We start from the raw sequence: 15,668 nt of genomic DNA, 5'->3' as shown, positions 1-15,668 counted from the left end.
AACATTGCAAAACACTACCAAAATATTATTTATAGCACAAAAAAGTAGTACGGACTTTCAAATCTAAATGTTGTGTAAAAATATACCAAATTTGGACTCAATCAGATGAATCATATTTATTTTAGAATGGTATTAGTGAGAAATTTCTTAGGCGGAGAGGCCATTTTGGCACATTTATCCATAAATGTCACCAAACTGTGCCAAATATGTTTTTTACATCAATACTGGGGGTTTGGTAAAATTACGAGGTCACGTAGCAGCTGGACCCGCCGGTGGGTCCGTAGGGTTCAAGGGGTTAAAGATTCTGTGACCAACATTTCTGCATTTCATGCATTTAATTGAAGTCTCATCCTTTAATGGTTTTGAGGTGGCGCCAAAGATCAGGTTTCCAGCTATATTTTATTGGTTATAGTATCAGTAATGCATCTTGCTTTGAGTATTTTTACTACTAAACGTCTGTGACGGTGTGTTAGGGTAAAATAGAAAGGCCCATTAAGCCTCCAAAGTGTCTCCATCAGCAAATCTTCAATTAAAATAACTGCTCAGGCTGTCGGCTATTTAATCCCTTTATGTAAAGGATCTGCTTCACTACGCTCATGTGCACAGTCGTGTGCGTGCATGTGCACGTGTCTTTTATTTTTGTCTGCAGTAACATTTCATCTCACCATGACCTGTGAGAGTACATTACTTCCTATGTCATCCATGTTTTGTTTTTTTCATTTTGCAGTTTGAAATCTGTGAGCTGTCATAACCTCATCAAACAGAGAAAGTGCAGATTAGAAAGAGTCCTGACTTGTTGCAGGTGAGCAGTTACCTCTTTTTTCCCAGGACACTTGTGCAATAGTGCACTAAAAAGCATGCCCCTCCAACGCTCGTGCAGGCAGCTACTTGCTACAGCTAAACTGATTTTTCTACCGTATCCTGGGAAAGCATTTTTCAGGAATCCTGCTCCAGCCTTTTAACGCAAGTCTCCATCCACGTGTACTTTTATTAGAAAAACAAATGTAGGATAGAATGGAAATCTTTAAAGCTCAAGGTGTGATCTAAGTAGCAGGGCTTAATTAGAGAGTGTCTGATGACACAACTGAAAATGATCTTCATGTTTAGAGCAAATATACACCTAGTGGAGTTGTATTGAAACACACAGTCAATCCTCCCTGTTCATTCATGGAAACTGAAATATAGTGTGACACTCCCATTTCTACCAAACCTCTCCATTTTCTGCTTTAATGTTAAATTACGAAGGAGTGAGAAAAAAAATTTCATCTGCAACCATAATCACAGTCATGTTACCTCAACCTCTAAGTTAGGTTGTTTGTATCAGCTTTCAGAACTGTTTACATTTTAATGCTTAAGGTTTCAGAAACATATCTTAGACTTTTTGGTCCATGGTGACATAATAGCAGCATATTTGGCAGCTTTTGCGTCCATGTAAATCTCCTGTAGTGCTTTAACCCCTTGAACCCTACGGACCCGCCGGCGGGTCCAGCTGCTACATGACCTCGTAACTTTACCAAACCCCCAGTATTGATGTAAAAAACATATTTGGCACAGTTTGGTGACATTTATGGATAAATGTGCCAAACTGGCCCCTCCGCCTAAGAAATTTCTCACTAATACCATTCTAAAATAATCCACATTTTGTATATTTTTACGCAACATTTAGATTTAAAAGTCTGTACTACTTTTTTGTGCTATACATAATATTTTGGTAGTGTTTTGCAATGTTTATTTCAAAGAAAATTTTGGCGAGGTTCAAAAAATGCAAAATATTTTGTATTTTGTCCCTAATATTTCAGGCAGGGTCAAAGCTACAATGGTGCTGACACCAGAAAACCATCCTATGACATCTTACCTTTACAGACGTACCAAAAGTTTCTTCTTAAATCTAATAGCTTTGAGGCTATAAGTTATTTACTTTTGTGTGTTTTTGTCAGGCAGAAATTTATTTATACCCCCTTAGGGTGTCAGAGGTTAACTATAAGGTTTTCTGTTGGATTTACTGTTAGTTACTGTTGAGCCCACTGGAATGAAGTAAACTCCCCTATTATCCTGTTGGAAGTATTCAATAAGAAGTGGGTACAATTCAATAGTTAAAGGTGGACTTGGTCAACAACGCTCTCAGGTCTGCTGTGGCATTTATACAATGTTTAAATGGTACTACGGGGTCTAAAGTACGCCATATGCCTCTACAACACCACTAGCATAAACTACTAGGTAAGATCTAACAATTTTTTTTTTCAGTTTATGCTTCTTCATCTGCTCTATGTGGTTAAGCTGTTGTGATTTGTCTGAACAACAGGATTTTTTAGCATAAATGGCTTTTTTCAAGTAATACTACAACAGAGTGTGGGCTTTGACTAGGTCTCTGTAGAAAGTTCAATCAAGTATTTATTTTAGTCTTAAAAAAAGACGAAAGCAGGTGGGATTTGGATGAATGAACTCCTGCATAGCTGAAATGTGCTTTTTATTTTAAGGTCCCAACCCAATGGCTGGACTTTCCCCAGCAGGATTTTCTGATAAACAGCAGAATTCATGCTTAATTTACAAACAGCAGGTGAAAGCATTGTGTTATAACCTTGTCAACTAAGTTTATGATGAAAGACAGAAACAAGAAATAAAAACTTTACTTTTATTTTGTATGGGCCTTTTCTTTTATTTCTGTTCTGCACTGCTTTTGTCTTTGTAACCATCTCATCAATGCCATTTTTCCTCATCCTCTTTCATATTGTTGACTCATAATAACTGCTCCTGACTTCTGAAGTTCCGCTGTGCATTAGATATTTCTCTTTATACCTATTGACCGTTGGGGTTAGTAGTTGTAGTAATTAATGCTGCGTTCACACCGGGGGCAGCTGGCGCGACAGAAGCAGCGAGTTTACATGCAAAGTCAATGGTTGACGCGCGTCAAGGCGCAGCAAAAGGTCCCGCGGCGCGTTTCGAGCAGCAAGCGCAGCGCGTCTGAGCAGCTGAAGCAGCGCGTCGGGCGCGTTTTGGCATCTGACGCGCGTGACGCGCCGCAAACGCGTTGCTGCTCGAGATGGAAAAATTGAATTTTTGCTGCTCGACGCGCCGCGTCAACCAATCAGAGAAGCTGATCTGGGAGCTGGCTGGGAGAGAGACACAGCGCTGATGACACAGACCGCTCTGATTACTCCTCTTAAACAGTTTATTAACGCATAATTAACTTAAAATATATACATCTGCCGGCAGAATATGTTCGCTTTTATTATTGTGGTGCCTGCAGATCGGATTATTTAGATGAAAAACACCTACCAGCCGCCGCGGTAAACCGCGAGGAGGCGACCCGCCAGAGGCTGCTGATGAATGGATTCCTTCTGTCGGCGCACCGCCGGTATGTGGGGGTCTGAGCGGCTCCGACAGAAATAATATTGGGAGGCAGGATTGTAATCTGGATGAACTGACTGCACTGATGAAGTTTTCAGGTGTATTTTCTCACTTAAAAACATATTAAAACTACTTTATTCCCACTGATCACAGCAAATATAGCTGCAAGGCAGAGAAAGGATAGTGAAGCTCCGCCCAACGCGCGTCAGAGCCACTTTTGGACCGCGCAGGCAGAGCAGCAAAGTTGCTTCAGCCGCGCGTCAGAACTTACTGGTACAAGCAGCAAAAATGAAGCAGCAGACGCGATTTTGCTGCTTTTGCTGCCCCCGGTGTGAACGCAGCATAAGATATGCAGATAATTTATTGCAAGATTTACTATTGTTCCATTATTCCTAATTTGTTGACTTGTTTTTGTTTAGACACAAAACCTTAGAAAACAATTTCAAGGCATTGTTTCTCCTTTGTTCCTTTTTTTATTAGGGTACGGTGAGTTACATTTTCAGAGATTTTAACCAACTTAAAAGCTAATAATAATGTCATTAAACCTACAACAAATACTTTTTACTTGAAGGATGTCCATTCTTTTTGGTGCTTTACTTTGCCTTTAAGTCAAGAATTGGCCAAATAATACTTTGATTTAAGTTTTAGGTCCAAATGGTCATTCCTTTGGTCATTCAGGCAAGTCAATTTATGACTTCTTGTAATCTAAGCAGCTGTCAACATGTCACAAAATCCCTGCTTATTTTCATAGATTCTCCAGCAAGCAATAGTCACTTTTCATTGTCCGGGGGAATCATTTATGCATCCAGCTCTTTTGTAAGAATTTTCACCTGCTTGTCTTTCATGTCTCAGCAGATATAAGGTCATTTCCCTTTTTTCACCCAGCGGTTGTAGCAGTAGCAGGACCCAGTAAGGCATTTTTCATTCTGGTGAAATAAAACCAAGAGGCCGTTAATGACTGTGGAAAATGTACAGCCATTTAGGTATTGACATTTTTCAGTTTTACTTAATCTATTCTGTTCAGCATCTTCACTCTGAGTCATTGTTGGGGGAAGTTGTGAAGTCTTTATGCATATCTTTTTGTTGTGAAAGGTAGTGCTGCTTTTATAAGGTGCCATTTAGATTCAGAGTGTGTGTGCCTGGGGTTTACCCTGATATACAGAGCAGACTGTTACTTCTGCTATAAAAAGAGGGGAGGGATTATGCTTTATTTTAAACCATGTAATTCTTTTTCTGTTGTACTTTAGAGGAAACTTCTTTACACTTCTGAAAAGTCTTTATTTGAATTATGCAGCGCTATAATGATGCTATTCTTTCAATGCTCAGAAGGGGGGAGAGCTGATTGAAGAGGATGTGTGCACTGAAAAGTGGTTACTCTACTTCCATGTTAACAGAGGGGAGTGAATTTCCTTCGCGTTTACACAGATGCCGACATTCAGAGAGGACCATGAGAAAGACGAATAGTAGGGAGATCAGGTTGCAGGAAGGGCATGATTTTTCTTCTCCCCAATTTCTCTGTTTATAGCTCAGCTCAATGCTGATCCGTTGTCTTACGTGGGTTTGTCTCATGGGTGCCCTCCTGGGGTCTTCTTCCTGGGAATGGGTCATTTGGGGAAAGTATGTGAATGCCAGGTCAAGCAAACTAACATCTGAGTTGCTTTTGCTGACATCACACACACACCTCATGGAGTGTAAAAACAGAAAGACGAGACACACGCCTATCATACCTCATGTCCCTCGCTGAAAGTCACAGACAAGCCACATGGTTTAACATTTAAATTGCACAACAGTATAGGAAATTGCTTCACAGGATTTTCAGAAGAAAGTAATGCTGCTTATGCTCATTTTGATGCGGTAAACCACTACTCTGCAGCTTGAACGCATATTGTATCTCGTGTAAATGCTTCATACCTGAGCCTTTTAATTTTACATCAGTCCTTGCTATGTTTGTCTCACTGACACTTCTAGGAACAGTGCTTGTCTTGTCTTCAAAGAATCAGGAGCATATTCTTTGCAGTTTGGACTTAAAATAACCCAGCAGTTTCCCTTTTGCTTCAACTGCACATTTGATAGAATCACTCTAACTCTTCAGTGTTCTACATTAGCTAATTAACAATGAAGCAAAGCATTGGATATACATATATTCTGAAAATATCTTTTTACTTTAATATTCTCTTAATAAAATCCAGAGCAGCCAGTTGCTTTCAGAAGTCACCAATTTAGTAATTAGAGTCCAGCTGTTTGTAGGGTATCCTAGTTATAAATCCAGCTCTAGACAAGCTGCAGGTATCCAGAGTTCACGTTGGAGCAACTGCAGAGCACAAGTCTGGTCTTAATGAAAGAAAGGCAAGAGAAACTGCAAAAAAAAAAACCTAAAAGAAATCCAATTTGCAATAGTTAATTTAATATGCACACAAACATTTGGAAGAGATAATGGTCTCTGGATGCTTTATGATAGTGATGGGCCTTTGCTGCAAGACACCAACACCAGCAACAACAAAAAAAAGAAAATCAGCAAAATTATGAGACTGGGATATACAGTATGTGAAAGTATCCTTTACCTAACTCAGGCTGAGACTCTTTCACAATACTTAACCCATCTGATCTAGAGATAATTTTTAAACAAGAATGGTTTCAGTCTCTAGATGTGCAAAGCTGGTAGAAACATAACCCCAAAGACATGCGCTGCAGCTGAAGTGGTAGATTATCATACTGTGTATTGACTCTTGGACTGGATATGACGTACATGTTACTGATTACTGGTTTTTGCCCAAAAAAATACTTCATGACTGTAACATGAAAAGCTGTAAACAAGTTTACAGGATGTCAACTTCAGCACCAGCTGTAGAAGACTAGGAACATCTCCATATTCGCTGCTCCGTCTTATGCCTTTATTTCAGACTTTATTAATCAGATATGAATCTAACGAACTCCTGAAAGTTGAAATACTAAATAGCTAAGCCCTATAAATTTCCCCTTGACATACTGTAGCTCATCTAAGAGACACCCACCCAATTGTTTAGGTTTGAGCTAACTGAACAACATTAGCTTTTAACATTGTAATCCGAACCCTGTTTCTAGTGTTTAAAGAAGTAAACAGCCCACTAGAGTGGAAGCCTATTACTCTACTATAAGTTCATTATCTCACCATACGGTGGTTTTAATCATTAAACAGGGTCAATGGTTTCAGTTTCAGTCAGATCACTATGATTACTATTTGTCCACTCAAATTACTGCTCATACATACATAGTGTTTTCATTGTAGGCAAAGGAAGTTTATGTTTACAGCACAAGTCAATACATGGACAATTCAAAGTGCTTTATGTGATTTAGACAATAAAATATAAGGGAAATAAAAGCAAGAAAAGATAAAATAATTGATAGAAGCAGTAAAGCTAATAAATCAATTGGATCACAAACTCTAACTAATAATAGCTCAGTTAACACTTTAACTTTAACAGTCAAAGGCAGTTCTAAACAAATGTGTTTTTAACTTTGACCTTAAAGAACTTAGACTTTCTGGGAGTTTGTCACAGATCAGTGGAGCATAGGAACTAAATGCTGATTCTCCATGTTTGGTTCTAGTTCTGGGTGGACAGAGTAGACTTGAACTAGAAGACCTGAGTGGTCTGGGAGGTTGATACCCTGACAAGACATCTGTTATGTATCACGGATTCATTCAGTGATTTATAGACTAAAGAAAGGATTTAAGAGTCTATTCTCTGATTTATAAGGAGCCATTGGAAGGACTCCAAAGCCGGGCTGATGTGTTCTACTTTCATAGTTCTAGTGAGAACATGAGCAGCAGCATTTTGGATCAGCTGCAGCTGACTGATGGACTTTTAAGGAAAACATATGAAGAAAGTGTTGTAGTAATCAATTCTACTAAAGATAAATACATGAATGAGTTTTTCTAGATCCTGCTTGGACATTAGTCCTTTAATCCTGGAAATGTTCTTCAGGTGATAAGAGGCTGACATAGAAACTGCCTTTATGTGCCTCTAAAGGTTCAGGTCTGAGTCCATCATGACACCGAGACTTTGGTCATAATCAGTGGTTTCTAGCTGTAGTAGCTGAAACTGTGAGCTAACTCTGGACTTCTCCTATTTTCTGAAAATTATAATTGTGTCACATCCACATATTGATCAGTTCCAAGCATCTAGCCACGCTCTGATGGGTTCATAGTCACCTGGTGATTGAATGCCCCACAGTGAAAATATCTACCAGCCAAACGTGTGACCTCTTTAAAATATAAAGCTGCAAGATGAAATACACATAAATACAAGCATGTCACTATGATAAGTGCTACCCGACTAGTGCTAGTAGTAAGGAAGGAGCGAGAAAAAGGAATCAGAATCCTTCTCACTGATACTTCATCTGGAATAGGGATCTCTCCTTGTTAAAATTTGCTGCATAAGAGGTGCCCACAATCCTTCAGCTGACAGGACGAATAAGCACAACCTACCTCACAAAGTATAAGAAAAAAATACATAATTTTATTATATACTCTGTGTGACACAAACAATATGTAGGATGGAATACAATCATTTCATCCAGGTGTGCTGGAACAGAGACACATCTAAAAGATGCAGCACAGTGGGTCCTGAGAACTGCTGTAGACCCCCGATATAGATGGAGTCTGATTTATTTACATACACAATACTTTGGTCCTATACAGAGGAAAGGAACAAGTTTAAAAAAAAAGAAGAAATCCTTAACAGCCAGTGTTGCAGTGTCAGGTAAAACACATTACTTAGTTCAATTCAGTTCAGTTTATTTCTAAAGCGTCAATTCACAACACAAGTCACTTTACAATTTACCAGATCATACAGTCAAATTGATTCAAAGTTTTCTAAGGAAAACCAGTTGATTGCATCGAAGTCTTGACTCGAATGCAATGCTTCACACTAACCATGCTTGTATCGACAGTGGAGAGGAAAAACTCTGTTTTAACAGGAAGAAACCTCCAGCAGAACCAGGCTCAGTGTGAGCGGCCATCTGCTGAGGCCAACTGGGGTTCAAGGAGATAGAAGCAGAGATACAAAAACCAACTGTAAAAGGCGGCCCCGTCCAGGAAACACCCAGCCAGGCAGACGAGCTCCGAGCCAACTCCCATGTCAGAGGATGAAGAGAGCACATCCAGCCAGTCACAGCCAGAGAAACAGGACTACACTGGAAAACAGGCCGATCTCCAGCATCTATAAACAAAGGTGTTGATGGCAGCAGCACAGCTGATATTTCTCTCCAGGATGGTGTTACAGCCAAACAGGAAGAGACAAGGCAAAGCTACTATGAGAAAAGGACATAGGACTAGGATAACGTTTAGCCTTTTAGGTAACTGGCACTAAAACCAATTACTTTGTAAAAGTTAATAACGCGTTACTCATTACTGGTCTTTAAACCGATTTGTTATTCATTACTTAATTCTTATAAATAAGGACTACACTTTCCTAGTGTTAGCGTACATGGGCGTACGCTACAACTATGTGAAACTTCAAGCATAAACAGAGAGGAAAGATGATGGCGCAGAGCCACTGATTCATGACAGTGTTCCTACAGTAAAAGCGCTCACTGGAGGCTGAATGTTGCTGTGATTTGTTCATTATGTGCAGAAAAAAAGACTATCAACGTCGGTTAGAATCTGGAATTTAAAGAAGTTCCTCACATCGTTTTAAAAGTGACTGAAAGCTGCTACCTTTAATTAACGCATGTTCTTTACTTTCTCATTGTTATAATGATTTTACTTGTATGATATTTTAATGCAAAAATCCTGGCATCATGCAGTCCTGCTAGTGTTTCTTTTTGGGAATAATGTAACTGCTGTTTGATTCTTTTGCAAAGTATATTTTATTTTTGTTAAATTGCTTGAAAAGCATACATTTTCAGCTTCCTATCAATGTTATAGCCAATTGAAGGCTTTCAATAGGCAATAAAAATGAATGTCAACAGATCTTATTTTTCTTTTATTAGAAACAAAAAACATGATCACATCTACATAATCGCATTGCAAGTCACTTGACAAACCACTCACACCAAAACGGTGCAGACTGGTGTTTAATGTTTTCATATGTTTAGACCTTTAAATCAATTATTTAATCTATTATTTTATAACAAACACCTTGTATTCTATAATTTAACCTCTAGTTGTATTTAAAATTCCAATAACAAGAAAGTCTTCAAAATTCTTCAACACAAGATAATACAAAGTAACTGCAGAGTTACTTTGGCTAATAACTAGTTACTCTAAATGAGCAGTAACTGAGTTACTAACTCTTTTTTGGAATAACTATAGCCAGTTACTTTTTTTAAACACTGCCTAAATCACAACTGATTTACTTGGCTTGTACATCCCCAAGTAATGGGATCCACAGATGGACCAATATGGTGGAAGAAATCATTATTAGACAAATCCTATGCAGCTCCACAATTTTATTTATTGTAATGCTCAATATCAGCAAAGCATATTTGCTTTTACTTCTTTCTTTTTCATTTATTTTCCATGATAAGTGGTCTTATAACATACATTAAAGTTGCAGGACATCATTTATTGCTAAATAAACCTTCTTGGACACTTTTGATGAATTAAGAATTTAAAACGGTCTCTTATTCTTAATTAACAAATAAAATATTTTTATTTTTGCCAACTGGGAACAGGCACCAGCGCCTAGTGACCATAATGGGCAAGTGGTAGAAGATGTAAGAATAATTGTTTTAATTTTTCTTGTATAGTTATGCTACTACAATGACAGGGTAAAGCCTTTGATTTTGCTGTATCTGCTGTTGTTATGCCTTTGGATTTCACTTGCATTTCCTCTACCTTGTCTGTATTTAACTGCTGACGTAGAATTGTTTGTCCATATTCTAGATTCTTTGTATTGTTGGCTGGTTGGTTGATTGTTTGGTTAATAGTTTGGTATGTTATTGGATTAAATAATTGACCAGTGCGTGGGTCAATTGGTTTGTTAATTGACCAATTAACGCCCGAGTTATTGATGAACAGGTTGGTTGGTTGCATGAGTATTAATTGACTGAAGTGATCAACTGATTAGCTAGTTAATTGACATAGTGATCAGTCTGTCACAGCATAAAAAGTGAAAAATCCGACAAAGAGAATGTTAAAAAATATGGCTTTTAAGTTTAATGGAAAAAGAGTTTTGAAATGGGGAGGAAAAAACAATGGCAAGATTTTCTTGAAACTTTTGTCAGGTGACCCTTTTTTAAAAAAGGGTTAAGAAACACTTCTTGAATTAGGTCACAGATTTTTCCTTGCACTTAAACATGACATCACAGGACTTCCTGATCTAATAATGCTTCCAGCAGGCTTATTATGTCCATTTAACTGGATAATGGAGCTTCACTGGATTGGTAGAGACAATGAGGACACAGAAAAAGGCAGATGCTCTGTCCCTTGTGACGTCTTTTCTTGCACACACACACACATATGGAGAAACCACAAGTGGAAGCTTGTAATTTTCAGCCTGGTGGCGTTTATGTCTGATCTAGCTTTTGTTGTATGGGCTGAGTATAGTTGTGGAGAGGCAACATAGAATCATGCACATCCGCAAATGACAGCTCAGAGTCAGAAGAGACCAAGTTCATTGAGTGCAAGCTTCACACCACATGAAATTCATTTAAATGTTCCTCTTTTTACTATCAACAGATCACATGCAGCCGGAAAAATAAAAGGTCAACCAAGATGCAGCATTTCATGAATCAACACGTAGTAAAAGATTCTGTCCTCAGAGATGCCAACAGAGGGATAACGCTGCTGACCTCATAAAGGAGCGTTCTTTATTTAAACTGAAAAAAATCAATTATTGTCTTTGTGCGTAGTTATAGCCACATGACGAAACTTTTTATAATCTGTTAATCTTTGTTAATAGGCTGATTATGATGGATCTGGTTGTGAGGATCATGTGCGCGAGTGTGACGGACCGTGAATGGTCAGTTGTGTTGGCTCACAGAGGAGGAGACTCGTGGATGAAGAGGACATGAAGGCCTTTCTGTATCTCTGCTCTGCACACAAATATGCATTTCATTACTAACTTTAGACAGGAATAGCTCCATGCCTCTGGCTTTTTGGGCTTCAGGCCACCTCAGCTGAGCTATGCTCTGCAATCTTCAATCTCATTGATGGAGTCCTCTGCAGCAGTTTTCTTAGATTCTTTGGCTCTTTAATCATCTCCACTAACATGTCAAATGTTTCTGTATAAAGCTTTTACATATCAACCACTTTCTTGCATTCAATGCTCAAATAAAAACAGAAAACATGGAGAACTACTTGTTCAATATATCACAGGGTGCAATTAAATTGATTCACCATTGACGAAGAAGTGTTATCTGGGAAGTTACATCTTTAATATATTTAATAACATCTTTAATGAGCCTAGAATAAGAACAAAAAGTGCTGTAAAAAAAGGACCCATAGCCCAAAAAATAACTGTGTAAACATAAAAATATATCAATATATATATACAATACTGACCTGAAGTACAATATCAGGATCGCCTTATTGGGAATTATGGCTTGAACAGTATAATCGAACACCACTTGCCAACCGAGTCATTTGTACATTACAAACAACACTGGATAAAAGATCTAGGTGGAAAAGAACAAAGTCGGAACTAAAGTATTGCAAAAATACAAACAAAGCGGGAAAATGCAAATGGTAAGTAAACAACCAGACAAAAAAAAAAAAAAAAAATTATTTCAAACTGACCACAAAAGGCCTCAAATAAGTTGATCAAATTCAAGCAACAAAACATACAAATTATGGAAACACAACTTAACACAATGTAACAGAGCATTGTCTACACCCTGCTTCTTCCTTCTTCAACATTACATCCATCATGGACAGCACCCACCATCTTCTGCACCAGCCTATAGAGGAGCTGAGCAGCTCCTTTTAAGTGAAAGACTTTTACACCCTGTTTGTAAAAAGGAGCTCTACCGCAGGTCAATCATCCCTGCTGCAACTAGACCCTACAATACGACACTACAATGGCAATAACCTGCGCAATGTATAAAGTGCAGTTTACCATTTGATACCCTGTGCAATAACTGTTTCTCTATATTTGACACCAAGTGCAATAACTATATATATAAATATAAACATCCACTCATCTCAATACCTGTGTAAACACCCAATGCAATAACCCGGTATAATTGTCCTACTATAAAGAAAAAAAGCTTTATATATATATATATATATATCCACGCACCTTTTCTTCCTTTGGCACATTCTTCTTTTTTGATAATTTGGGCTGATGTAACGAGTGGATTCAATAAAGTTAATCAATCAATCAATTCTGTAGCAACACTATCATGTTCCATCCACAGGCGCGGCATAACTATTACAATGCTTTTTGCGGCTCCTTCAACTTGAGGTGGTTTCATCTTTAAAATTTTCTGTAGCCATATTGTTTTGAGCTCCGCGTGGATTTGGCTTTGGAAAAGTCTACCTTTTATTGAATTACTGACTTTATTTTAGAATATTCCGAAATTTGATCTTATTCTGGGTTTTAGAACACTGACTATTTTCTTTTAGCATTTTTTCCTGCTGTATAAAAATGTACGCACACCTGTCACAAATAGTATTTTAAAGTGTTCCTGAGAGAAATGGATCCCTGTTTCCTATTATATCTATACCCCTTGAGTTCTGGGCTACTTTTAGGAGCTTTCCTTTCCACAGTCTTAATCCTCGTATCCTGATAGAGTGAAAGTATTGGATCAGATTTCACAACTTAAAGATAGCCATGTCAGCAAAATAAATCCTGTGACTCTCTGACCGCCATCTGCCTGGGAGGTTTTGGAGGTCAGACAGCTATCTGATTACTGGACTCCATAGTAAGTAAAGAAATGAGACAAAGACATTTACATAAACATATACACTTGCCTGGGTCATTAATTAACAGCAGCTCGAAGCAGAAATACCACTGAAGGTTCTTTAAATGAGGCCGGAGAGTCCCCTGGATAATTATGAGCAGCCTGTTTACCATTTCGGTTTTTTTCACGCTTCCTTGGCAGGTCGTCAGGATTTCCTGAAGGTGACCGCTCTCCATCTTGAGCCACTGAAGCTGGTTTGTGGTTCTAAAAATCTTGTCTGCTGTTTAGTTCATTCAGCTGATGTCGAACACTTAGACATAAAAAAAAAGAAAAGAAATAGATTCACTGAATCTGCTGAGGTCTAGAAGTTTTGTTACATCTTGAACAATGTGACCACAGTTTGGATGTAAACAGGTAGATTAACACACCTTTAATAAAAATGCTGTGATGTATGTGGAATATGCATACAGTGTATTTAGATTTGCATTTCAATGTTTATGCATATACCTTGAGATACTTTTTTGTAAAACTTTCTCTTCTTTACCTTTTCACTTTTATTATTATGTTCTATTTTTGGTTGGTTTCGTATAAAAATGTGTCTTGGGCTTACGCAGCATGACAAGCCACTGGTTGGCAGCCACAAATACTTTCAATATGTGTATATTCCCCGATTTATGCTCACTGTTTTGTATCTGTATAATTAAATATCTTTAAATAAAGTGTATAAAAAAAATGCTGTGATATTTTACAACTTCCGAGATGATAAATCAAACTGCATGAGTTGAAAGAAAATTATAATTTTGTTCCAAATGACCTAATTTTGCTTTTCCATTCTGATTTAATGTTTCAGATAATTAAGTACATTTTGTAATCAAACAAAGTTAATCAAAGTCAAAGTGTGGCCTTCATACATTGCTTTAATGTTTTAAGGGAAATCCGATCCCATTCTCCCTGGCAAAATGTGGAAAGGTATTTACCCAGTTGCCCACCCTTAGCAGCAGTAGCTGTCATCAAGTGTCTCTGATAAATGGCAATAAGTCTTTTTCAGGGCTTTGGAGGAATTTGTGTCCACTCTCCTTTGCATAGAATAGAAATGAGCAAACGTCATGTGTCTACATTTGTGATAAAAAGACAAAAAAAATGTAATATTTACTGACATGACTTTCAAATCATTATTTGGTATTTATAGATGGTATCTAGTGATGGTTGTGGATACTTGGCGATATCATGATGCTAAATTTTGCAGCACCTCTCTAGCAGTAAGCTTTAGAGATGTTATTACCTGCTTAATGTGTGTGATGAAAATAAAATATATATGCTGTCATATAAGTAATAAAACATAATATGTGTTCCACTGAGGTCTGTTTGTCATATTAAAAGCACCTTTTAAAATTAGCAAATTTTGAGCAGGTGTTGATGATAAATTGTAATTGTGTATAATTAATTATAATAATTGTGTATTGAGGATAATTTCTCTGTCAGTATGATGTAATATCTTAATCATAAATGCCTTTATGTTTCCATTAGCTATGAGTGGAAATGATCATAAATAACTGAAATTAAAGCTTTAAAAACATCAGTCGGGGTTTAAGTAATCTTTATTATGTGTTTCACTTTGTGAATTGAGTTATAGAAATAGGCTAACTTTTTAATACTCTAATTTATTGATATTAAGGTATAATAGTTTTTTTATAGTAAGTCATTTACTATAAGGCTTATAACCCTTATTTTGTGTCATTATTTCTCCTTGTTGACCAGATTTTTAGTTTTATTTTAAATTTGTATGATGAATATGCTTTCTTTTATTCCGGCTTGGTGGGATTCAGCAGCAGTGACTCTGCATGATCATAAACAGAAAAGTTCAAATCAATTTACATACTACAGTACCCAAAGACTTACTGTTTTCACCCCAAGCTTCAACCTCTGCTTCTGCTGACTTATAACATTTGCGACATTCAGTGTCACTCCTCATTTTAGTAAGTTACAGAGCTTTAAGCCAACCATATATTTGCAGTTTAGATAGTGGCAGGGAAGCCAACAGTTAAGTTTTTGGATGTAAAACATTTTGGAAGGAAGGAAGGAAGGAAGGAAGGAAGGAAGGAAGGAAGGAAGGAAGGAAGGAAGGAAGGAAGGAAGGAAGGAAGGAAGGAAGGAAGGAAGGAAGGAAGGAAGGAAGGAAGGAAGGAAGGAAGGAAGGAAGGAAGGAAGGAAGGAAGGAAGGAAGGAAGGAAGGAAGGGGAAAAAAATCAATAATCCATTTTTTGTTTTCATATCTACACAGACAAGGAAAATCTCAGTGAATAAACTCTTGATTTTGCTGCATGTTCCACCAGCTCAGTCAAACACTGACGTGAGGATTGTTGGACAGATCTGGGTATCCAGGGGAGTTCCTCAGTGAAGCCAACACTCTCATTCTTTCTGAAGTTCTTGATGATCCAGGTTCTTATCTGCTTACTCCTTCCAGGAGTTTAAAAGCTGTGATGGCTCCACTTTTA

General features: G+C 37.7%; 1 long non-coding RNA gene across 1 annotated transcript; it reads left to right on the top strand.

Annotated features, from left to right (window-relative positions):
- The first annotated feature begins 565 nt into the window (after positions 1-565).
- Positions 566-13,501, top strand: LOC119791722. The gene is made up of 2 exons (XR_005281896.1): positions 566-802; positions 13,375-13,501. It is a non-coding gene; the product is annotated as an uncharacterized LOC119791722 (long non-coding RNA).
- Positions 13,502-15,668: the final 2,167 nt, after the last annotated feature.

The sequence above is a fragment of the Cyprinodon tularosa genome, unplaced genomic scaffold (assembly GCF_016077235.1).
Source record: "Cyprinodon tularosa strain WSP-4 unplaced genomic scaffold, ASM1607723v1 ctg4, whole genome shotgun sequence".
NCBI classification, from domain to species: Eukaryota; Metazoa; Chordata; class Actinopteri; order Cyprinodontiformes; family Cyprinodontidae; genus Cyprinodon; species Cyprinodon tularosa.
This window is presented reverse-complemented; position numbering and strand designations above follow the sequence as displayed.